The sequence below is a fragment of the Athene cunicularia genome (genome assembly GCF_003259725.1).
Source record: "Athene cunicularia isolate RWA chromosome 2 unlocalized genomic scaffold, athCun1 chr2_part1, whole genome shotgun sequence".
In the NCBI taxonomy this organism is placed as follows: Eukaryota; Metazoa; Chordata; class Aves; order Strigiformes; family Strigidae; genus Athene; species Athene cunicularia.
The window spans coordinates 28,992,065-29,008,015 of NW_020799095.1; the positions used below are offsets into that span (position 1 = coordinate 28,992,065).

Here is a 15,951-nt window from a genome sequence, read left to right on the forward strand (position 1 = left end):
AACCAAACTGCTGCCTAGGGACAGACCTTACCACTTACAAACAGAACTGAGAAATGGACCTGAGATAAAGGAGGAAAGTTACTAGGGTTGAAGTGAAGGAAAAGATGAGGGACAGGACAGGAGTCTTTTTAAGAATATTTTATTTTTAATAACAAAATGTCATTGCTGTAATTATCTGATGTGACAATTCAAGATCTGTACAGGCTTTGGCTTTCTAAGACTTTAAGCTGATCAAGTAATAGGCTTTCTACTTTGCCTGAAAAAAACTTTAAGTAAATTTTAAGTCCGTTTAGGGAAAGAACCCCAAACAAATGCATTTTTGGAGATGTCAGTTGAAATGTTTGTTAACCTTCCCTTTAGAAAAAGGCAATTTTGGAATGAAAAATGCCATTTAAAAATAAAAATAAAAGTTGACATTAAATGAAATGTCAAAACAGAATGAGTCAACATTTCTAAAATATCTCCTTTTCTCAACAGTCTTCAACTGAAGCTATTTTCCAAATGTGGGATGAAGGCAATTTCCAGCTCCTTCCATCCAGACTGACATCATACTACATTTATTTTATGACCTACTATTTGCCAACAATTTTGGCCAGTACTAGTCTTGTTTTACTGTGAGGGAGGCTTGAAAAAAATAACTTCTCCCAGTGCTTTTATGTAATTCTACCTCCAGGAGAAACCGCCTGCTCACGCATGCTGACAGAACAGGAACTCAACACGTGGTGGAACGGAGTGCCCTCAGTCGACAACACAGCTGTCTAGTTAAGATGAGCACATTAGAAAGGGATTGTGTTGCAGTATCACCAGAACGTATAATTTTTAGTCTTACCAAAAAATACTATATGCATTTTTTTCTGTTTAGCTCTGGTGCAAATGCTAACATCATTTTTCATCTGAATGACTAAGTGTTCAGCTATGCACTCTTATCCCTTCTAATCTCCTCTCTGACCTTTCCAGTAAACAAAACAGTTGGTAGTTCCTTATGGAATTAGAACAAAAAGAACAGTCTGGCAATATACTTTTGGTAGCACCTGCATTCTTCTTGGATTAAAAAAAAACAAACAAAAAGCTGACAAAGTTACCTTGCAACTTCTAATATGAACCCTTAAAGGCAGAATCATTAATTCCTTCAGTCTGTTTAAATATTATTCGGTTGTATCAGACTTTTTCTCATAAATAAACTTGTATGAACTCTTGATAATATGGTTTGGTGAAATTTCTTAACTTCTTGGTAACTACTGGACAGATCAGAGGATCTGGCAGATTAATTTGCCAGTCAGAATTTCAGTGGTTTAAGAATCTCTTCTTGTTCTTAATGTGTCAGTCAGAGAAATCTGGTCCTCTAAGTCTGACAGCTGCACTGATATAAAGGAAATAATTTTTAAATTCACTGAAAATCTTTATTGAAGTAATTTTTGGGTTGTATGCTGAGTAAGGGGATAGTCTGTTCTGTTGTATTCTACATTCAATAGATCAATTCTGTGTAATAAATTGCTAAAATTTATGTATTCTTGTAATATAAAAGGATGGATTCATAGAGTACTTACAGGTGTGCAAAGAGGCAGACTTAAAAATTCACCAACCAGTTTTATTCAATATATGATTGCTCAAGGACTTTGGGCATGGATACATTCTTTTAACATACCATCATAGTTACATTTAGAGCTAAATCAGGAATGACAGTTTGAGATATTGTTCATATTGCTTTTCTATTCTGCTGTCAATCTGCTAGCTGGGGGAGATGATGTTCTTCCTTTCTAAAACTGGCATTTCAGACCTCATTAGGAGTGCCTGTGCTGTTAGTTTATTCAGAGCCCTTCTATGGGTGAGTTGCGTGAAGCTTTTGCAGTCCTTTGCTTCAAATAATTTAATGGGTTGGTGGTTTTGTTGCAAGATTTTGAGTGTGAACTGGGGAGTTAAAGTGTTAAGCTCATTTCCTGTAGTGCTTTCCTCTGTGTTTTTTCCACAGTCTCTTCATTTTATTGGACTATAATATTGGATGTGCCACACTTGAATATTCTATTATTAGAGCTACACTATCCAGGTGATAAGCAGATATTTTTCATGCAACTTTTAAAATGAGATCAGTAAATCAATTTCAAAATGAGTTTTTCAAAGCTGAGATTTGGTTGCAGCCATCACCTCAAACAATAAAACATCTCATTTATAATATGTAACACATTTAATCCTATATATAATTTATGGGTGTACCAGTTCATTAGAAGTCTGACTAGAAAGCAAAGGAATGAAAAGCTGACTACACAGAAATACGCCTTATTGAAATGTTATCTCTTCATATTCATGGTTTAACTATCCATTGACTAAAATGCACCCTATTTTTTATTTATTTTTAAACTGCTAACATACCTTTAAAGAATAAAAGGCATATAGTGACTCTTCTAATTTTCTTTATTTTACAGCAGGGATTATATTATCCCACATGAGTTGCAGAGCACCAGTACAATGTATTCCTCATTGCAATAGAAATAAATAAGTAGAAATTTTGGAGGGCCCTTGACCTGATTGTCAGTGACATATCCTTAAAAATAAATCTGACTGTAAATAAGGTTTTAGGTAGTTCTCTATAAAATACTGCCATACCAATGTGAAATTGTAGTCACAATGAAGAAGACAGCGACTTTGAACTAATTCAAGATTTTATCTGAGAAATGTGCTTTAAATGTGATACTTCTGCCCTAATCCTGTAGTCAGTCAAAATGACGAAACTTCATGGAAGAATTTGTCTTTGAGGAACTCAGTATTTGGATATCTTTCTGTATTTATGGTGCAGGTATCTGAATTGTTCCTCAGAACAATGTTGTCTACTTCTAACTTTTTGATGATTGTCTAGAAAGAAATAATTTTTCTGGACAGTGTCTTGTAAGAAGCTATGTCTTTTTTTCTGACAAATATTTTTAAAAGTACTTTATCTTCTTTGACCATTGTTGTTAAATTCCTCTGTTAACCTCCTAATTACGCAACATCCACCCCCCACCCCAAATAATCCAAGAACTTTTGATTCCTCACTTTAGAACTGTGAAAGAAGACTTTTATAGCATAAGTGCATCTTTCTGGGGTTTTTTGGCTGTCATTATTAGTCTTGCCTGACCACATTTCTGTCCCGAAAATTAATTCTCCCAAATGCTTTTCTGAAATCAAGTTTACAATATTATGTTCTACTGTTTTATACTTTAAAAGCCAACTTTAAAAGTTCATGCTTAGTAGTACTCTATTACAAATACTCAGTTTTATTTTCAGTATTGAAAGTATAAACACATAAGAACCATATTAAGAAGCCATTCTGGGACATTCAGGATGCATACACTTCTAGAAGAAATGCACCCATTATTCTTTGGATGGAGACTCATCTATTTGTCTGGTGAAGTTATTGTCTCTGATTTCCATGAGAGGATCTCCATGAAGAATGCATGCAGTGTGCAGGGTTCTTCATTTGGAAGTGGCAGAAAATAGTCCAAAAAAGGTTTAATTCTTTGTTTCAAGGCTAAGGATTTACATTGGAGGCCCTCTGCAATTCATTTTCTCCCCTGTGGAAATTGCTGACACTTGTTATCTATTCATTAGCAAATTGGGTTTTGCTGATTTTTATATCTCAGTGAGTTTCATTGAGTATAGGTTTCAAATGCAGGAGGCAGAAAACCTCTTCTTTCAAAATCTTTTGAAATCTAGAGAACAGCACTGTAACTACAAATCTTCACCTGTTACAGCATATCCTCCTTCTTACAGAAATAGCCTTCATCAGCACAGAACTGAAAAGAGCAAGCTAGGTTCATAGAACAGTACACGGGAAGTGTCTCATACACTCTTTTCATGTTAAAGATCCTGAGGCTCACATTTCAGATACTGCTGCCTTTAGAATTGTTAACAGCCTGTGCCTTCTCAGTGATAGGGAATTGTGTTACTTGAGTTTGAGGTAGCAGGGCTAAGGAACTCAGAAAAGGACCCGAGTAAAACCAGATACAAAAAGCCACTGGTAGAGACATACTAACACTTCTTGATGAATGTGCAACTTCCAAATGTTTATGTATTAAGAAGGAAAAAGTATCCAAAAGAAAAAGTTGTGTCAGGACAATCAATCTGAACTTAAAAGCCAATGAGTATATATTAATATTGAAGAAATGAAGAAGAGTACTGAAGAAATGAAGAATATTAATACTGAAGAAATCCTCTTAATTTTGGGTGTGAATAGAATTGTAGAATGGTAAATTATTCAAGCATCAAGTTGGGTGGTACAGGGTAAGTCTGAGCTTAAAGTCAAGAATGCTATGCCAGTTTAATTGGTGTTGCAAGTCAGACTAGTTCTTAATGCTGCCACAGGAAAATCTTATCAATAATATTTTTCTATATAACCTTCTCAACAAGTGTCCTTCAGAAACTAATGTTGTTTTTTCAGACAATCTTCAAGGCCTCTGAGGAATTTAGGACTACTTAACTTTGCCAAATCATCTTTTGTGTAAGTCAGCTTGTTCACAACATGTAAAATTAACTTTCCACTGGAATAAGAGACAGAATTACAGTGAAACAAACATGAAAATTTTATTTTCAAAAACACTGCAAGTGATATCTCACATCTTGTCCCTATTTCGTTTGCTTTCTAGAGTCTGCTTCAACTTCTCCAGCAGTCATGGTACACTGATAAACCAGACAGATGTGGTTAAGCCATGGAACTGAGAGCCATAGAAAGACAAGATGGTTCTTAGTAGCCCCGCTGACCAACTTTGTAACTATCATTGAGCATCCACAGACTTGCCAGTGGTCTCTGCTTGTGCTAGCTATGGAGCAACAAGAGATTGTCTCATTTTCTGACCTCACGTCTAAGCAATATATCTAAAACCATGCCAGGATGGTCCATGAATAGATCTTACAGTGTATAGAAGCAGAGTTTGTGATGCTCTGGAACTAATACAAAATAAAGAGTTAAATGCTGAGACTGAGACCAGCAATTTGCTAATTAGCAGTATTGCTGATGTTCTGTTTAATTGCTTCAACGTTCAGGGGAGCGAAATGTACCTGAAGTACCAAGGTATAGTGCAGTGAGCGCACTCATTACCATTGTGCTTTGATATATAGATCAAAGACTTCTTGCATCTAGAGATGCACGCTGACATTGAAGTCCATACTAAACACCTGCTTGATCATGTGCAACTGATTGTATTACGTGTTTCATGTCTTTGAGGAGTGCATTTAAGGACCAAGGTTGCTCAGTGTTTATTGGTATGATGATATGAATAATTGCTATAGTACTGAAGTCAGCAACATTAGGACTTCCTAGAAGCATCAAAGAAACTTTGTATTATAAGAACAGAGACTATCTATGGCTTTACACTTTATCTATCCACACAGTAAAATCAAATCTATGTAGTAATACTACATGCATTATCATGTATCCCTTAAAAAAAATTGAATTGAGTAGTTTCCTCTATGTATTTACCATATTTCCCAATGTATTTATAGTATCTGTGTGGAAAGATGCCTTAGACATCTTCCAAATTAAATAAAAGTTAATGAGCATAAAATGTTCCAATAGTTTGTACACCCGTGTGTTACAGCTTCAGCAGCAGTAATTGGGCTATGTTCAATTACAGGTCTTTTAGAAAATAAAGATGGCATTTTAGCTGAGATTTCAGCTAGTATTTTAGGCCTATGTTTTAGGAAAGAAACAGTCTTAGGTAACCTGCTTAATCACTAGGCCTTTCTTAGTTACCACAGACCCCCATGAAATCCCTCTGGAATGTTAAACAGAGAAACTGTCTGGTTTGGTGGTTTTTGTTTGTTTGTTTGTTTGTTTGTTGTTGTTGTTGTTGTTGTTTTAATAGTTAAATGAACTTGATTGGAAGTGATGTGTGGAAAGGCATGCCTTGCCCTCAGTTATTTTAAATGGCCTGTCCTAGAGTTTGCATGTGTGTCTGTGAGAATGAAGTTACAACTGTTCCTAAATCTGTGAATTAGTTTTAGTAGCCAAAGGACTAGTCAGGTGAAGGTTTCTTGACAATGCCAACTGTTTAAGCAACTTCTTTCCTTCGTTTCCTGATCCGTACTTCTACTTCTTTAGCACATCAAAACCGAGTTTACTCCTGTGTAGCTTGCTCATATTCTCAGGCTATGACCAGACCACACTTTGTGCCAGGCACTGTTGCGATCTTGCCCAAAATGTTCCCTTGCACGGGTTGCGAAGCCCTGTCACTATATGAAGATTGACCCATGTCTTCCCTCAGAAAGTTTTCTCGTCTAGGATTTATAAAATGTTTTGGGAGTTGAGATTTATATATTCTGCTAAAACTTCTTAACTCTTTAATGCTCAAAGAAAGTGAGATGGACATGGATAATTATCATCTTTCTTGCATTTGGGAGAAAGGTGCACCTGTTTGTAAGAGGAGCTCCTGTTTCTGTGATTTCAACCAAAGGAAGGGCTCAGCTTGCAAGACCATGAACTGAACTTCTCACTCCTTTTGGAGAACTGCTGCCTAAATACCACCCCTGACCTTAGTCTTTCAGCAGCTGTAGGGCTGAGCCCCTCATCTGGCACTGGGCATACACACCTCATTCAGCCAGAGGAAGATTCTTTCCATGCCGATTTGACCCCTTTTGCTAGGTTTCACCTTTTTCAGTTGCAAACACAGCTTGGCATTTCATGCCTGGCCAGAAGTGAGGCAGCCCAGAGCTGTGACTCATATGGTGGTGCTCCTGACTAGATACAGGCTGCTGAGGGCCATGCATTTTGGTTCAGGCCCACTGCCTTGCTAACAACCGTAGGGACTGTGGGCAGAGGGATGGCAGAGTGGCTGATAGCCTGGGGTGGCACATGGGTATCAGTCCTCCAGTGCCCTCTGTAATGCTTCACAGAGTCATCCCTGGGGCATTTCTGCAACCCATATAAATAATGCCATCTGAAGTGAACTGTTTTCCTCTTACGGAAGTAACAGATAGCTCCTTTTTCTTTCAGCCTTAATGGCTCTGGGACTATCATGTGTGAATACTTACACGTAGAGCAAAACATGGATACCCTCTGTCCTAGCCCATGGCATGACTCCTAGGCAGCCTAATAACATGAAGTTGCAAGCACATAGTTCGCATCACCAGTGGAAATCCTGTTACAGAACTGATTTAAGAAAGGGTTGGTAAATTATTCTGAGGTGCTCAGTGGATCATGACATATGCTTACCCAGTAAAAGGAGAAAGAGAAAGCTGATGAGTTGTGTTTAGGCTGAATCTGCTGAGTTTATGCAATAACAAAAAAGAAATCTCAACCCCTTCAGAAAAGGATTCTGTCAAGTAGTTAAGACTTCTATTTTATATTTTATTTTTGCATATGATCCTGTGAAAACCTGGACATGAGTCAGGGCAATCCCAAGCACAAACACAGGCTGGGCAATCAGTGGATTGAGAGCAGCCCTGCAGAGAAGGGCTTGGGAGTAGTGTTGGATGAAAAACTATGAGCCAGCAATGTGTGCTCACAGCCCAGAAAGCCAGCTGTACCCTGGGCTGCATCAAGAGAAGTGTGGTCAGCACGTCAAGGGAGGGGATTCTCCCCCTACAGTTCTCTCTCATGAAACCCCACCTGGAGTGCTGTGTTCAGCTCTGAGGCCCCCACCATGAGAAAGACATGGACCTTTTGCAGCAAGTCCAGAGGAGGGCCATGAAGATGATCAGGGGGCTGGAGCCCTATGAGGCCAGGCTGACAGAGTTGGGGTTGTTCAGCCTGGAGAAGAGAATGGTCTTGGGAGAACTTCTATCAGTCTTCTAGTACTTAAAAGGGGTCTATAGGGAAGATGGGAGGGACTCTTTATCAGAGTCTGACAAGGGGTAATGGTTTTAAACTGAAAGAGGGTAGATTTAGATTAGATGTAAGGAAGAAATTCTTACCTGTGAGGGTGGTGAGACACTGGCACAGGTTGCCCAGAGAAGCTGTGGCTGCCCCCTCCCTGGCAGTGTTCAAGGCCAGGTTGGACGGGCCTTTGAGCAACCTGGGCTAGTGGGAGGTGTCCCTGCCCATGGCAGGGGAGGTGAAACGAGATGATTTTTAAGGTCCCTTCCAACCCAAATCATTCTATGATTCTATGATCCTATGATTATTTAGTAAGTACATGCAGTTATGCATTTAATTTGCTATGAATATTCTGTATAAATAGCTTGTAGAGTGGCTGTGCATTGACCTTTAAAAAGCTGACTTTAGTCTCAGCCCCAGCATCCCTGAAGACTGAACTAATTGATATAGAACTATTTAAAGATGAATAAACATCATAATAAGTAGACATTCATGGGAGGTTCTGTTACGGATAAAGCTAAGCTAAAATTTCAGTGTATGGAAAAATGTTAAGCTAAAGCTTTTTAAAGCTGATGCTTGAAATGAAAGGAATGAAGTAAACCAATAAAGACTAGTATTAGGGACCATCTTCAGTTTAGCTAGGGTCATTTTGGTTGAAAATTGCAGTTTTAATAATCAAACCTAAATGATTTATTTCCATTCCTGGTAGTCAGCTGTTTGCTGACTGACACTTTTACTGTCTGTTCCAGGTAAGACCAAGGATTGAATGAACTCTAGAGGCTGAATGACATCACTATTTGTTAACTCTTTAGTCAGAATTAAGATAAATTCAGGATCAGAAGTAAGATAATTTTCAGTTTTCCCATTTAAAGGTGAGAAGAAATTTTTCCAAATAAGAGTGACTGATCTGATACTAGGTGTGTCCAGGACATCTGACCAACCCAACTTTCATCAGAAAGCATAAGTGTCAATACCCTGAACTATTTCTCTGGAAGCATGAAGGATTCAGTGAGCCCTCAATAAGTCCAGAGAAGGGTCTGGGGATCCAGCTCACTATGACTATCCTGTAAATTAAACCAACCCAGGATCTTTTCATGGCGTTAAGGCAAATTGCCAATCATTTACTACCCCATCCTGAAGAGAGTGTAATTGTTCCATTAACTGCTAGCACATCCTTTCAGAAACAGTACTTGCCTTGTCCTAGCTGTCACATTTTTCTGGGAAAAAATGTTTGGGGAAGTGACAGCTAGAGTTAAAAGCATGTCATGAGTGACTCTAACTGTTTATCAGTACAAATACTTGGTTTCTCAGAGACCTTGCTGGCCCTGCTTTATTTAATGGTCTGGACAAAGTCTGTTTGTGCCTACATGTTGCTGCTCCAGCCCACACGTGGACTTTTTGGCAAAGCAGCTTCAAGTTATCTCCCGTAATGAGTTCTGACAGGTTGGAGGCTTGAGTTGTGCTGCCATGTGGCCCAGATCTGGCCAGGTTATGAGATGACCATGTTTGCAGAGTAGATGTTTACTTCTGTGCCACTTGACCTGGGCTCCCTTTACAGCTGGTGGTGGTCTTAGGGCATGAGTCACCCAAACTCAAAATACATGAACTGTGCCTACAGGACTTGCTTCTCACTACTGGCTATAAAGAGAGAGTGGGTGACCTACCAGCACTTGAAGTGGGATAATGTGATTTCCACTCCAGGTCCTGTGCTTTCTGAGCATGCCTTAGCAGCTGAGATCCAGGAGGGCTTTCAGTTCACAGGAAGTTTGGGAAGTTTTCCATTTCAATTGACTGTCAGACTTAAACTGACTTTTGAGAAAAAAATGAAGCTTTATGTGAACTAGAACACCAGATTTTTGAACAGAACTATATTATGTTTTTTTCGTAGAGATAATGACAAATCATAGCACAAGGTTCTGGAGGTTAAGTCTTTATTTTTCATCAGTCTTTGAAACAACCAATACTCCAGAAATAATAATGGTGTAGTGATTTTAATGAGGCTCTGCGCCTTTGTCTTTGTATCTCTTGCCCTACTGTTCTAATGTTTTCATTTTACTTACGTTCATGCCCGATACTGACCTCCTATAAAGGATTTGGGACTGTGTTTTGAAACAGTACAGCATCAAACACATGCATTTAGCAGCGATCTACATTATAGGTGAATTTAGGCATGTTGCACTTGTTCATTCAAAGCAACTAAGAAGCTCTACTGGGCATTCAGAAGCCAGGAATACTGTTATATTTGCTGTTTTGAATCGTAACTGCAGAGTTCAGAAGTCAATCTGAGCCTCCTATACCAATAATTTACAGTAGCAAATTGACACCAGATTCTTCCAAGTTTCATTGCTAGTTGTCAAGGACCCTCACTGGTGGCTGCTGCTAATCCCTTTTTTTTGAGTGTTGAAGAAGTCAGAGAAAAGGATTCTGGACTTTTCTTGGGCTCATGGAGTGAGTCCCAGCAAGTACATATTTGAAAAATGCTTTGTTATAAAGTAGGAGGGCAAGTGAGGCTTGTACAGGGTAATACAGTCAAATAGGAATCACAAAATGAACATCTGAGCTTATCTTCTGATCAGTTAAAATTATACTTTGAATATTTTTAAAGAATTTGATGTTATGAGAAGTTCAGTAACAGATTTTATATTGCAGTGGTTTAGGTTAGGAGTTTCTGCAACCCATATTTTAATAAAAGGTAGTCTTTAACACACACTTGCACACAGAATCAAAGTGTTTACTTCTACTGTGTATTACAGAAGTTCAAAATTACAATAATGTAATTTACACTTGGAAGAAACTGAAATATATTACTCTGAAATGAAAGCTTTCTTAAAAATAGTTATTGATGCCAAAATTGGGCTAATTTCTAGGAAAGCTCCAATTCTTTTTTTTTTTTTTTTTTTTTTTTTCCACAAATCTAAAATCCATTCACATTGCATACAATAAGCAATCCTTCAATGAGAGTGACCTGTAAAAATTAAGGCCAGTGTTTGGAAATACTTCCTTGTGTAACATGAACCAAAACAGCTGCAGAACTCATTGGTACAGGAAAATCTTATGGTCAAGAATTTAAAAACTTTCCCAATGAAATTAGATATTTACTGTCAATAAGAGTAGTATTTGCAGTTATATAGCTACTGCTACAAAAGAAACTCTAAAACTATTTCGTACCTGAGAGCTAAACTTTGTCAGGAATAAAGGATAACAGGTGAAGGACAAATTGTTTCACATTTGTCTCCTAGGGAGGCATTTTCAGTTCAAACTTCTAGTACAGTTGGAGACAGGGTGCTAAAGATGAATTATGCCCCTGTACACATTCACATTTGCCTTCGTATTGAATATTGTGTGCACCCTAGTCCCCTCATCTCAGAAAGGATGTGTTAGAACTGGTGCAGGTTCAGAGAAGGGCAACAAGCACAATCAAATGTGTGGCCTGTTTCTCATGTGAAGAATGGTTGAGCAGGCTAGGGCTCGTCAATCTGGAAGCACTGATTTAGGAATGTAAAATAGATGACTGCAAAATTATGAATGGCATGAAGTGGGTAGAGAAAGATTAATTTGTCCAGTACAAAACACAGGAAAAAACACTAGTAGGAGCTGGGTTCAAACCAAGCAAAAGCAGGTGATTCTCTAGTCAACAGAGCCTTGTGTGAATACTTGAAAAACATTGTCAACACAAGAAGCTTGAGTGGATGTAAAGAATGACTGGAAAAGTACTTAGAAAAGGGATTGATTGCAATTTACCAAACAGACACGCTATGTCAAGCTTAGGAAATACCCTGAATGAAAATAGTTTGAGCCTGTGCGAATATAAGGAAAGAATGATACATATTTTCCTTGCTTTTACACTTTCCTAGCGATGTCCTTCAGCTAGATGGATGCTTGCTCTGAACTAGGAAGTCTTATGTTTTCATTCTGAGTCTGATCCCAAAGGGCAATTGATATATTTCTCTATATGAACCTTTGGGTTCAAAACAACAAATGGTATACGCATTGATTTTGACCACAAAATTGACATAAGCAGACTAAAATAAATTCCTTAGTTATACTTCTGGTTTCTTGTAGTCTCTACTATTTCCCAGCCTGTCACACAGCAGGTGGGGGTTAGCAGATGACCCTGGTTACATTTCCTGTGAATCTTATATATAGAAATCTTCTATTGTGTTACAGAGAATTAAATAAGTCAATCCAATAATTATGCCATGACTTCGAAGTGAAATTGGACACTGACTACTTTATATAACTCCATAAACTACTGGAGACAATAGTCTTGGACCCATTGCATCAAATGAGACAACACTGGCTACAGAATACAGCAAAATATCAGATCTCCTATCTATGGCTGATGAACACTCTTAAATAAAGAAACATGTAATGGACCATGCAAAAAAAAGAGAGAAAGAGGAAGTCTACAACTGATGCAGGTGATTCACTTCCAAATATCTGTAAATAATAAACTCCCAGAACTTTTTAGACTATTCCAGTGTATATTTTTAAATCCTTAGAAAGAATCTGAACAGACAGCTTAAGACACACTAATACCGTTAGGGTTTTCATAGTTATTAATTCAGTCATTTTAACTTCCAAGTAGTGAGATGCAGTTTTACTTACCGGTTTTATTCTTAAAATGTTTCAGGAGGTTGCTGGTGCTAGCATATTTGAATTTTATGTGTGCCTCAGCATTTCTGCAGGTTAATAATGTCTTGAAGGCTACAGGATTTCCTTTTGGTTTCCAAAATTACATATGCATTATTGCAAATGAGTTCTGCCACAAAGGAATTCATAATGAAAACATCAGAGGGAATTAAAGTGCTTCTTATAATACTTGAGCTTGCTCCATTAATCTGAGGGCAAAATGAATTGAGTCATTATGTTCCCAGATGGTATTAGGGACCAAATGGGCAGACCTGTCCCAGCTTGATATTTTTTTTTCACTGTAAGTATTTTTTGCTGGGGGAGTGGGTCAAGTCCAGGGGCAGCAAATCCATAGTGGGTAATTGAAGTCCCTGAGTAATGTTTTAATTCAAATTTTAATCTTTATGCACAGAGACAGCAGGTCATTCTTAACTAGCAAGAGAAGCAGGAAGATTAAGCATGTACACAGTGCATTACCTTGAGAGGAGAGTGAAGGAGTGTAAGTATCTTTTACTATAGAATTGTTTGGCTTTAAAGAGCTGTCTTCTCATATCTATATGCATGACTTCACTGAAATTTTTATTGGTGTCTGAAAGGTGTCTGAAAACCATCACACAGCATATTATTTATAATAACAGTGTTATGTTAATTGTGATTGTCAAGGATATGAACAAAGCAGTATCTTTAATTAAGCCAGCTGATCCACCTAATAAAAACAGACAAGTTTTCCAAATCTAAAATAGGACCAACGAACTTGGAGCTAGTATTTGTTAAAGCAGTTAAAAAATGCAGTTCTGCCACTGCACTGTACATCTCTTATAGGGATATTTGAGTGCATTTTAATTTATTTGTAATGAGGAAACAGCTAGATGTCTTGAGCATATGTCTTGAGCTTTGTACAAAATAAAGTTATCAATTAGCCTTTTCGAATAACATATTTGGTTTTAAGAAGACTGTTCTCATACTTAAAACACCTCTTATGTATTCATGATGACTGGGGTGTATTTATGCTGGATATTGTAAGCAGATGCAATTCTGCTCTTGCTGTCCTCGAGGTGGATATGAATTGCCTTTAACACTGCTACAAGATGGAAAACCTGTGTAACTATGTTAGATGACACTGAATCTGGATATATACCATGCTGGAAAGTGGGATTTGTTTGTCTAGAGTGGGGTCTGCACTATCATGGATACACAGTGTTATCTTACTCTGGAACTCAATAAGCATGTGTGTGACCACAAGAAACCATAAATACGCATCAAAATTATTTCCTTGCATGTGAAAATGACAGTTCTGAGAAGTGTTAGAATCGGGCTGGTGGAAATCTATGTGCACTGCACGGCAAAGCTGAAGCCATGCTCGTGTTCAACAGGGCTCTACCTATGCTACTGAGCTAGGAATTGTGTGGTCTTTCACAATGGGAACCAGTAGAGGATGGTTGAGGTTGTAGCTTCTTTTTCTGCCCTGAAAATTCTAATTTATTTCTGTAGGAAACATTTTCCTCAAAAATGGCATAGACACAGATACATTTAAAGCTGTCAGGCATATCTTTCATATAAAAGCATTTTTTTACTGCAAATATCCCATTTGCTAGTCAGCAAGTTCCTTGGAAATGGCTTGGTTTTGAAATACTTCCCTAGAAACAAGGAAAAAAAACCTTTCTGATCTGTAATTTCTGAGGCTAGAGCATCCACAACCACAGAGCAATGTGCCATCTGTGTCATCAGGGATGCCAGAGCTTTCAGGTCGCAAATCAGGGAGGTCCAGTTCCAGTAGAAATCCACTTTTTCACTCTCCTCGTTTCTGCATGTGTATCCTCAGCTGTGAAGAAATGATCCATTTCACTTTGAAATGAAGGGATGGATCTTCTCCATGAAAAAAATTTTATAGGTTTTCCTATCTGTGGTATTTTTAAATTAAAATTTAATGCCACAGAAGTTAAATTTAATTTTTAATCAGTCATTATCTATCACTTTTTAAAGAGTTACAATTTCTTGAAAACCTGAAATTGTTATGCCAGGTCTGTTTATAGATTCTAGTTACTGACATAGTGAATATAAAATCTTCAAAAAACCCAAGTTAACATCTCACTCATAACAATAAATTAAAAATATGGTATTTAAAGGAAGAAATAAAGTTAGCTACTCTTGTAAATAATGTTCAGACTGAAAGACTTTCATTTTTTTACTTTAACTATGAGATTAGACAGTTTACTCTTTTGCTTCTGACTTAATGCTGAGATTCTCTTCAAATCACAAATTCTAGCAATTTGGACTTTAAGGAAAACAATTAATGTCATGATAAACAGTGCCAGAAAAAATCATAGCAATTGATTTTAAAACCCAATCATTCTTATGGAGGCAATACTTTTTTCAATGTGACTCTTCAACAGGAAAATCTTTGAGAAAGTGGAATCTATCTTCATGGGAAGTTTTGTAATTTCAAATCCGAAAACAGAAAAAGCACACTCTGGAAGTTTCATTCACAATGAAATGTTAGAAACTCAGGTTTAGGCAATTTTTTTCTTAATGATTTATGTGGACTTTTTCATTTTTTATTCCTAAAATGCATACATTGTTTGAAACCAATGATTTTAAAGTGAAAATTAGTATAAAAATGTAAAGCATATACCCTCTTTCAGTGTGTTTTTAAATTTCTTTTTAACTATAAAAGTGGGCATGTAGTCACAGAAACTAAGTGATATTGCTGCTGCAGCATTTTGACAGAAAAATCTAAAAATATCAATTTTAAAAATTGGAATGCAAGAAAGAAGTGAAAAGATGAGTTTTGTTGGGTTTTTTTATTTGTTGTTGTTTGTTGTTTGTTTGTTTGTTTTGGTTTATTTTATAGCCAAAGATTACAAGAAAGCTTTCTGTGTATATCTTCCTTCCTCCCTGTAACAAAACTGGAGTCAGGTTCGTCTCTGCTAGAGAGCAGATGCCCTAGATGGAGGATAAACTTAGTCACAAAATACATCTTGAAAAGCCTGGCACATGCACCACCTGGGCTCTGCAGCTTTTCTCTTCAACCTGGCAAGATCCTGTGTGATGAGACTGTTGAAAAGCTCCAGCTCTGCCTTCCCAGCCTGCATCCCCAATAGGGTCTGGAACAAATTGCAACCCCCAAAGGATCGGGTTGCAGCAGGGTGTGAACTTTGCAAACCCCGCTGACATGGAGGTGCACTTTTCCACTCCTCAGATAACGCATCTCCTCAAGGGCACTTTTAAAGGTGAGATGTAAATAAGACAGCTGAGATCCTGCAATGCACAGTATCTCCTCGAGAAAGGAAATCATTGAACATCTTGTGTGGTGATGATTCAGGAAACTAAGAAAATTTTGGACTTTTTTATTTGGTATACTTTTTTTTTTTTTTTTTTAACTGACTAGTTTAAGCTAAAGAATAACTCAGAACACAAATGTAATCAAGACAACCTTGAGAGTAGATCAAGTAAAGCTTAGCCTTCCCCTTTCAGATCTTTTTGTGCTTTGTACATGTTACTTTCATTATTAAGACAATTTGTTTCTGGGTGACACA

General features: G+C 37.5%; 1 long non-coding RNA gene across 1 annotated transcript in view; it reads left to right on the forward strand.

Annotated features, from left to right (window-relative positions):
• The first annotated feature begins 12,746 nt into the window (after positions 1-12,746).
• LOC113476907 overlaps positions 12,747-15,951 on the forward strand; it is an 86,841-nt gene continuing 83,636 nt past the window's right edge. Inside the window, exon 1 of the long non-coding RNA XR_003397803.1 lies at positions 12,747-12,914. This is a non-coding gene — a long non-coding RNA (uncharacterized LOC113476907). The remainder of the gene's footprint in view (positions 12,915-15,951) is intronic.